The sequence below is a fragment of the Rhinopithecus bieti genome, unplaced genomic scaffold, assembly GCF_001698545.2.
Source record: "Rhinopithecus bieti isolate Rb0 unplaced genomic scaffold, ASM169854v2 scaffold_9581, whole genome shotgun sequence".
NCBI lineage: Eukaryota > Metazoa > Chordata > Mammalia > Primates > Cercopithecidae > Rhinopithecus > Rhinopithecus bieti.
The window spans coordinates 1253635-1263062 of record NW_016806413.1 but is presented as its reverse complement, the minus strand read 5'-3'; positions in this window follow the sequence as shown (position 1 = coordinate 1263062).

Here is a 9428-nt window from a genome sequence, read left to right as displayed (position 1 = left end):
TTTTTTGAGACGGAGTCTGGCTCTGTCGCCCAGGCTGGAGCACAGTGGCTGGATCTCAGCTCACTGCAAACTCCGCCTCCCAGGTTCATGCCATTCTCCTGCCTCAGCCTCCTGAGTAGCTGGGATTACAGGCGCCCGCCTCCTCGCCCGGCTAGTTTTTTGTATTTTTTAGTAGAGACAGGTTTTCACCGTGTTAGCCAGCATGGTCTCCATCTCCTGACCTCGTGATCCACCCATCTCGGCCTCCCAGAGTGCTGGGATTACAGGCTTGAGCCACCGCGCCCGGCCAAGAAACTTTTTTTTAAAATCCCAACCCTAAATCTTTTGAAAACAGTCCTAGCTAAATATAACAAGGATGCCCTTTGGCACATCTTGCCAATCTTGCAGGTGAGTCATGGACCCTCACTCAAGGTGCCCAGGGATACAGTAGGTACCATGTAGTTAAAAATACCTGCTGTGCTGGAAGGCAGCACAGATGGATTTAATGAGCTCACCTGCTCCTCCAAAGGCTTGCAGTAGTGTGGGTTGAGCCTGGCAGTGAGCAGATGTATGCTGAATTTCCTCTGGGCCTGAGGCCTGGTTATCAAACTGATGGAGTCCCTGGAGTCTTCTCAAACGCCCACAGAGCTTGCCCGACAGCAACACAGTAGAGTGTTGGGATTAGCAAGGGGTCAAGAAGCAGAAAGCCAGCTCCATTACTCTCTTCTGCAGAAATCACCTCCTTTGACAGCCCCAGAGGCAATGCCTTAGGTTGGGTTCCTCAGAAATGGAGCTTGAAACAAGGATTGACTGGGGGACTGCTCCCAGGTAAAACCTGTAAGGGACTGAGAGAGTTAGAATGGGGCAGGGAAGAAGCTGGGCAAACATGTAGCTTCAGCTGCAGTCTAGCTCAGCCTGATCCCATGGGGAGTTCACATGCAGAAGTTGTCCCAGCTGGAGGGAAGCCCTTTGACCTTTCGGTCCCCATGTCAGTCATCACTCTGACTGTGGCTGTGGGCTCCCCTTAGTGGAGGACATAATCTCCCAGGCTTTTCAGGATGTGGTGGCTCTGGAGAAGGAAGTCTCTGGAGAAGGAAACAGCTGTGTCATTAGCAGCTGGCATGCACTGCAGATGGGGGATGGGCGTGGTGGCCTGATAAAGAGATACTGATGAGACAGCAACTGTATCTACTGCTGCCACCATCTCTTGAAGGCCAAAATGATCCAGTCATTAGTTCATAGCAAAACATTATTTTCTATGTATCCCAAGGGCAGAGGGAAACCACATATGGTAGTAACTCATTCTTGTTTTACTTCTGATTCTTCCATGCAGGGAGCATTCCTCATGACTAAAGAAGAAGCAAAGGCATAAACCTGACTAATTCCTTCTTTCTCCTTCACATTGAGCTCCGACTACCCACAGCCCCTCTCATAGAGACACATGCCGAAGATTGCTGCCTTGCCCTTCGTTCAGGTCAGTCTGCCTTTGTTGTACAATTGCCATGGCTCTAATCAGAGGTCTGCCCAACAGCATGACTATTCCCCGTGACCAGGCTGAACATCACACCTGACCTCCACCTCCATGAAACCTCCCTGAGCACTGCAGCCCCCACTGACTTCTCCCATTGTGGAACAGACAGTTACAACCATATCCCAGAATTCACAGTGAGAAGGATCCCATGTGCCAAGCACTGTCCCAAGTGTAATTGACTTAACTGCATTTACTTAGTGGAGCATGTGTATCAGTTAAGACGTGTTTTACCATCAGTGACTAATCTGAGTTCAGGTAGCTTAAAGAATAAGGAAGAATCGTATTATATATAACAGGGAGTCTAGAGGTCAGGTAGTCAGTTCAAACTATCGTCAGGTACTGCATCAGGGTCTAAAGCCAGATTACCTCTGGGTGATACGTATTTCTCCTCTGAGTCCATTGTAATCCCATTCTGGTAGTCTATTACCCATGGAATAAATCATAAAAACAGTAGGGGAATAGGTAATGTAACAAAATGAACTAAAATACATACATGGTAGAAAATATAAATAGCTACTTCAGCCTTTGTTTCTGCCCAACACATTCACATAGCCTTAGTTGATGTTTACGACATCCTTCTTCTAAAATCTATTCCATAGCTCCCTTCCCTTTAGGGGCACTTCAGCTGAACAGAGTTCTTTACCCAGTGAGCTACTCCAAACTGATTTTTGAAAAATCTAAGTTCTTGGTGGTCCTCCTTGAATGGGATTAGTAAACTCTTCCATTAGTATATATTTTTTAAACACTGGACCTAAAACAACAAGGTGTTATCTCCCTGTGGTGTAGGTGGAATTGCTCCCAGGCCCTATTATAAAACAGCACCTGTCATTGCAGCCTACCTCTAGCCTGTTCATCAAGTGGCATGAAAGTATTGAAATGGACAGATGGCAGCCTCAGTTTTCAATACAATAAAACTATTCTTTTGTCTTCTCTCTTGGGTACTAGCACTTAAAGTCAGCAGAACACAGAATTGTAGAAATAATGTATCCTAGCAGGAAACGGAATTCAATTCATTGTATTTAAATGAAGAGACTTTACTGAGGGACCACTAAGAGATGCGGGCAGGGTTAAAGACACTAACAATGGATGTTGAGGCACCCAGAGACTAATAAACAGCAGGAAGCCATTACCGTGTCTAGGAGTAGGAGAGGAATTAGTGTGACCTGAGTCTAGTGAGAGCAGAGCTGGGGTGAAATTGCCCAGCAGCAGCTAGAGCTATGGAAAAAGGTAGACCCTGACAAAGATGCAGTGCTGAAGCAGGGAGGAAATAGAGAAGAAATACCCTGAGCTCTCTGTCTTTCCTCTGCTCTCTGCTTACCTGTTGGTACTGTCATTGGCTGATCCAAAGAGAAGCGAGTCAGCATGGCAGCCCAAGTGAGACAGTCTTCAGAGCTAAAGCAGAGTAGAAAAGTGGAAGATTGAATGTGGGAGAACGAATACAGAATAACCAAGACAAATAGGAAATGAAGCATTTGCAAGTGCTAATGTGTACTAGTGAGAGATACCGTCTCACTTCTACCTACTGTTCCCTAGACTGGTTTATTTGGCCTGTGGGAGACCAAGAGCCATACACTAGTTTCTAATTCAAAGCATGGGTGCATTGTATAGGATAGCAGCCCAACCTCACAAGAAGTTTTCTCTCAGTGAATGCTGTTACTGAGTCTTCATTAAATATTCTAACCTTCTTTAAGACCTGTGAATGCCGTATTTTTTTAATCTCATTTCCTCACTTCTTTTATTCTAAAATAAGTTCTTGCTGAGATGCAATGTGGCATGGGGTATTACTATGGTGAAGTAAAGCATTCAGTAAATCTACTGGAGATGTTACTGAATGAAACGTGACAGTCATGGAAGGCAAATTCATATCCAGAGTGGATTATTATTACCTGAGGACAAATCCTTGCTCCCTTCAAGATGGAAAGGGAGAAAAACCTTTCAACTTTTGGTTCCAAAATTGTGGTGTAGAAGCAAGCTGGCTTTACTCTTCCATATAAAACCAAAAAACAAATATATAGCACCAAGCTCATCAACAATAATATCCCAGAACTCAAATATAAGGATGAGCCAGTTTCTGGGGCCAGAGAGAAGTGAAAAAACTCCCGGTAGATGGTAAGAGATTTAGATGTCCATATCTGTGATGCTTCTTCCCCTAATCTGCTCAGCACCAAGCACATAAAACATTTCCCCTTCACTCATGGTTTCTGCACTGGAAAAAGTGAGATCAAGGTGGACCCCAGTTTCTCCACTATCTTGGGTTCCCTGGGAGTAGACATGTCCCTGCCTCAACCCATGAGATGCATCACAAGTGCCTGAAGGGAGAAATATCCCTGAAATAGCTGGAGATGAAGTGGGGAGACAGGACTACCATCCCCAGCCCTGGAAACTCTTTGTAACTTGGCCAAAGAGGATGCCAAATCACAGTGGCTGTTCAGCAGCACCATGCTGTAGAAGGTTCATTCCACAGGTCCTCTAGGCATAAAACTCTAGGCAGCCTTCCCACACTACTGAGATATCCCCATATGGGACAGGCATCACTCTGATTGTTTACTAGAACCTAGGCAAATCTAGGCTTAAGGTACCATCTAGTGTCAAAAGGAGGCAGCAACCTAGCAGGAAAAGAAGAAAATCCACAGGTATAAATTACAAAGACTCTTTAAGCAAACATATCTGATAAAATCTAAAGCCAATCAGACAGATAAGACTAAAATAAATAACTAATCCTTCAACCCAAAGAATGGATATACATCCACAAGAAACAACAGCACACAGCAAACCGTGACCTCCTCAAACAGACAAAGCAAGGAACCAGTGACTGATGCTAACAAGATGGCAATATGCAAATTATCTGACCAAGAATTCAAAAGAGACATTTTAAGGAAACTCAGTAATCCCCAAGATAACACAGAAAAGCAATTCAGAAATTTATCATAGAAATTTAACAAAAATATTGAAATAACTAAAGCATCAAATAGAAATCTTGGAACTGAGAAATACATTTGCAAAACTGAAAAATTCATTAGAGGCTCTCAATAGCAGGATGGATCAAGCAGAGGAAAGAATCAGGGAGCCTGAAGACAGGCTATTGGAAAATACCTAGTCAGAGGGCAAACATGAAAAAAGAATGAAAAAAGATGAAGACTGACAGATACAGAAAATGACTCAAAAGACCAAATCTAAAAATTATTGGTATTCAAGAGGACATTGAGCAAAAGAAAGAGGTATAAAGCTTATTCAAAGAAAAAGTTTCCAAAACTTGAAAAAGATAAAAATATCCAGGTACAGTAAGGACAGAGAACATTAAATAGATTTGACCCAAATAAAACTAACCCAAACATATAATATTTAACTCTCAAAGGTCAAGGACAAAGAGAAGATCCTAAGAGTAGCAATAGAAAGAGGAAAATAACATATAAAGGAACTCAAATTCACCTGACAATAGACTTCTCAACAGAAACCATACAAGCCAGCAGGGGGTGGAATGACATTTTCAAAGTCCTGGAAAGAAAAAAAGAAAACTCTGCTCTCCAAGAATACTGTGTCCAGCAAAGATATCCTTCAAATATTATGGAGACATAGAATCTTCTTAGACAAACAGAAACTGACAGAATTCACCAACACCAGACCTGTCTTACAAGCAATGCTAAAGGAAGTTCTTCAGTCTGAAAGGAAAATAGACTAATGCACAAAAAGAAAACATTTGAAGGCATAAAGCCCAATGATAAAATTAAGTCCATGGAAAAACCCAGAATACTCCAATGCTGTAATTGTGGGGTACAATTTCCTCACAACTCTACTATGAAGCCCAAAAGACAAATCTATCTAAGAAAATAATACCTATGGCAACCTAAGAGACAGATAGTATAAAAGTATGTAAATTGAGACAACATAGAGTTAAAAAGTGGGGATGGAGTTAAAGTGTAGTTTCTCCCCATTTTTCTTTGTTAGTTTATATTTTTTTTATGACCTAAAATAAATCATTATCCCTCTAAAATAACTTGTTATAAGATGTCTTTTGTAAGCTGCAATGCAAAATCTGTAAAAGATTTACTAAAATAAAAGCAATGAATTAGGAGGAGGAGAGAAAAAAAAGAAAAAAAAAAGCAATGAATTAAAACATACTACCAGAGCAAATCACTTAACCACAAAGGAAGACAGTAAGAAAGGAGAAGAGTTACAAAACAGCCAGAAAACAAGCAACAAAATGGTAATAGTAAGTCCTTACTTGTCAGTAATAACACTGAATGTAAGTGGCCTCAATTCTCCAGTTAAAAGGCATAGAGTAGCCAAATGGATAAATAAACAAGATCCAACTGTATGCTGCCTACAAAACACTCACTTCATCTATAAAGGTATTCATAGACTGAAAGTGAAGGGGTGGAAAAAAATATTCCATGGAATTGGAAACACAAAAAGAGCAGGAGTAGCTATAATTAGATAAAATTAGACTACAAATCAAAGACTGTAAAAAGAGACAAATAAGGTCACTATATGATGATAAAGGGATCAGTCAGTGCAAGAATATAACAAGTGTAAATATCTGTGCACTCAACACTGGAACTCCCAAAAATATAAAGCAAACACTAATCTAAAGGGAGCTCTAAAAGGAGAGAGACTGCAATACAATATGAGTAGAGGACTTTAAAACTCCACTCTTGATAATGAACAGATCATTGAGACAGAAAAACAACAAAAAATCACCAGTGTCAACCTGTACACTAGACCTAATAGGCCTAATTGACATTTACAGAACATTCCATCTAACTGCTACAGAATACAAATTCTTTTCATCAACACATGGAACATTCTCCAGAATAGCCTCCATCTTAGGCCACAAAACAAGCCTGAACAAATTTGGAAAAGAGAAATTATGTGAAGTATATTTTCTGACCCCAGTGGAATAAAACTAGAAATCAATAATAAGAGTAGCATTAGCAACTACATAAGCACATGGAAGTTAAACAGCATGCTCCTGAGTGACAAATGGGTCAATTAAGAAATTAAGAAGGAAATGAAAACAAATATTGAGACAAATGAAAATGGAAATGTAACATACCAAAATCTATAGGATACAACAAAAGCAGTACTAATAGGGAAGTTTAAGTGCCTATATCAAAAAGGTAGAAAGACTACAAATAAGCAATCTAATGATACACCTCAAGGAACTAGAAATGCAAGAACAAACTAAACCCAAAATTAGCAGAAGGAAATCAATAGTTCAGATCAGAGCAAAAATAAATGCAATTGAGACTAAAAAATATGGGAGATCAACAAAACGAAAAGTTGGGTTTTTGAAAAAAAAATTAAAATTGATAAACTGTTAGCTAGAATAACTAAGAAAAAAAGATAAGACCCAAATAAATAAAATCAGAAGTGAAAAAGGAAATATAAAAAATGAGACCACAGATGTACAAAGACTCATTACAGACTATTATGAACAACTATACACGAACAAATGGAAAAACCTAGAAGAAATGAATAAATTCCTGGACACATACAGCCAACCAAGATTGAACCATGAAGAAATAGAGAACCTCAACAAACCAACAATGAGCAACAAGATCAAAGCCATAAGAAAAAGTCTCCCATCATAGAAAAGCTCAGGACCTACCTGATGGCTTCATTGTTGAATTCTACCAAACATTTCAAGAAGTAATACCAATATCTCTTTAAAAAAAAACTGAAGATGAGAGATACTCCCAAACTTTTTCTATGAGGACAGCATTACCCTGACACCAAAACCAGGCAAGGACATGACAAAAAAAAGAAAACTACAGGGCAATATTCCTGATGAACATAGTTGCCAAAATCCTCAACAAAATACTAACAAAACTGAATGACACATTAAAAATATCATTCACCATGATCAAGAGGGATTCATCTCAGAGATTCAAGGATGGTTTGACACATCCAAGTCAACAAATTGATACATCACATTAGCAGAATCAAGAACAAAAATGATATGATTACTTCAATAGAAGCTGAAAAAACATTTGATAACATTCAATATCCCTTTATGATAAAAGTTCTCATCAAAGGGAACATACCTCAAAAAAGGCCATTTATGACAAACCCATGAGTCATAATGTCATGCTCAACAGGGAAAAACTGAAAGCCTTTTCTCTAAGATCTGGAATAAGACAAGGATGCATCACTTTTATTCAACATAATACTGGAAGTCCTGGCCAGAGCAATTAGGCAAGAGGAAGAAACAAAAGGCATCTAAATTGCTAAGGAAGAAGTCAGATTAGCCTTGTTCACAGATGACATGATCTTATATTCAGAAAAATCTAAAGATCCCACCAAAAAAACTGTTAGAACTGATAAATAAATCCAGTAAATTTGCAGGACACAAAATCAACACACAAAAATCAGTAGTATTTACATACACCAAGAACAAACAATATGAAAAAGAAATCAAGAAAGCAATTCCATTTATAATAATATATAAATGCAAATAATATAAAATGCCTAGGAACCAACTTAACCAAAGAAATGCAAGTTCTATGCATGGAAAACTGTAAAACGCTGATGAAAAATATAGAAAAGGGCACCAGAAATGGAAAGACATTCCATGTTCATGGATTGGAATAATTAATGTTGTTAAAATGACAATACTACCCAAATAAATTTACAGATTTAATTAAATACCTATCAAAATACCAAGGACATTCTTTTTTTTTTTTTTTGAGACGGAGTCTCGCTCTGTCCCCCAAGCTGGAGTGCAGTGGCCGGATCTCAGCTCACTGCAAGCTCCGCCTCCCGGGTTCACGCCATTCTCCTGCCTCAGCCTCCCAGAGTAGCTGGGACTACAGGCGCCCGCCACCTCGCCTGGCTAGTTTTTGTATTTTTTAGTAGAGACGGGGTTTCACCATGTTAGCCAGGATGGTCTCGATCTCCTAACCTCGTGATCCGCCCGTCTCGGCCTCCCAAAGTGCTGGGATTACAGGCTTGAGCCACCACGCCCGGCCGGACATTCTTCACAGAAATGAAAAAAAAAATCCTAAAATTTATATGGAATGACAAAAGACCCTGAATAGTCAAAGTAATCCTGAACAAAAAGAACAAAGCTGAAGGCATCACACTATTTGACTTCAAATTATATTACAAAGCTATAGTAACGAAATCAGCATTGTACTGATATGAAAATAGACACATACACCAATGAAACAGAATAAAAAACCCAGATATAAGTCCACTATTTACAGTCAACTAATTTTTGATAAAGGCACCAAGAGCATCCAACAAGGCAAGGGCAGTCTCTTCAATAAGTGGTGCTGGAAAAACTGGATATCCATATGTAGAAGAATAAAATTAGGCCCTTATCCCTCATCATATACAAATTCATATCAAAATGGATTAAAGACTTAAATCTAGGAACTGAAACCATAAAACTACTAAAGTAAAACATAGGGTGAAACATTCCAGGACACCAGTCTAGGCAAATATATTTTGTGTAAGACCTCAAGAGCACGGGCAACCAAAACAAAAATAGACAAATGGGATTACATTGAGCCAAAAACCTTCTTCACAGCAAAGGAAACAATCAACAAAGTAAAGAGACAATACTTAAAATAGAAGAAAATATTTGCAAACTATCCATCTGGCAAGATATTAATAACCAGAATATAGGATCTCAAGCAACTCAATAGCCCAAAAAAAAAAATTTTTTTTTTTTTTTTTTTTTTTTTTTTTTGAGATGGAGTTTTGCTCTTTTTGCCCAGGCTGGAATGCAATGGTGCTATCTCGGCTCACTGCAACCTCCACCTCCCTGGTTCAAGCGATTCTTCTGCCTCAGCCTCCCAAGTAGGTGGGATTACAGGCGCTTGCCACCATGCCTGGCTAATTTTTTATATCTTTAGTAGAGACAGGGTTTCACCATGTTGGCCAGGATGGTCTCGATTTCTTGACCTCGTGATCT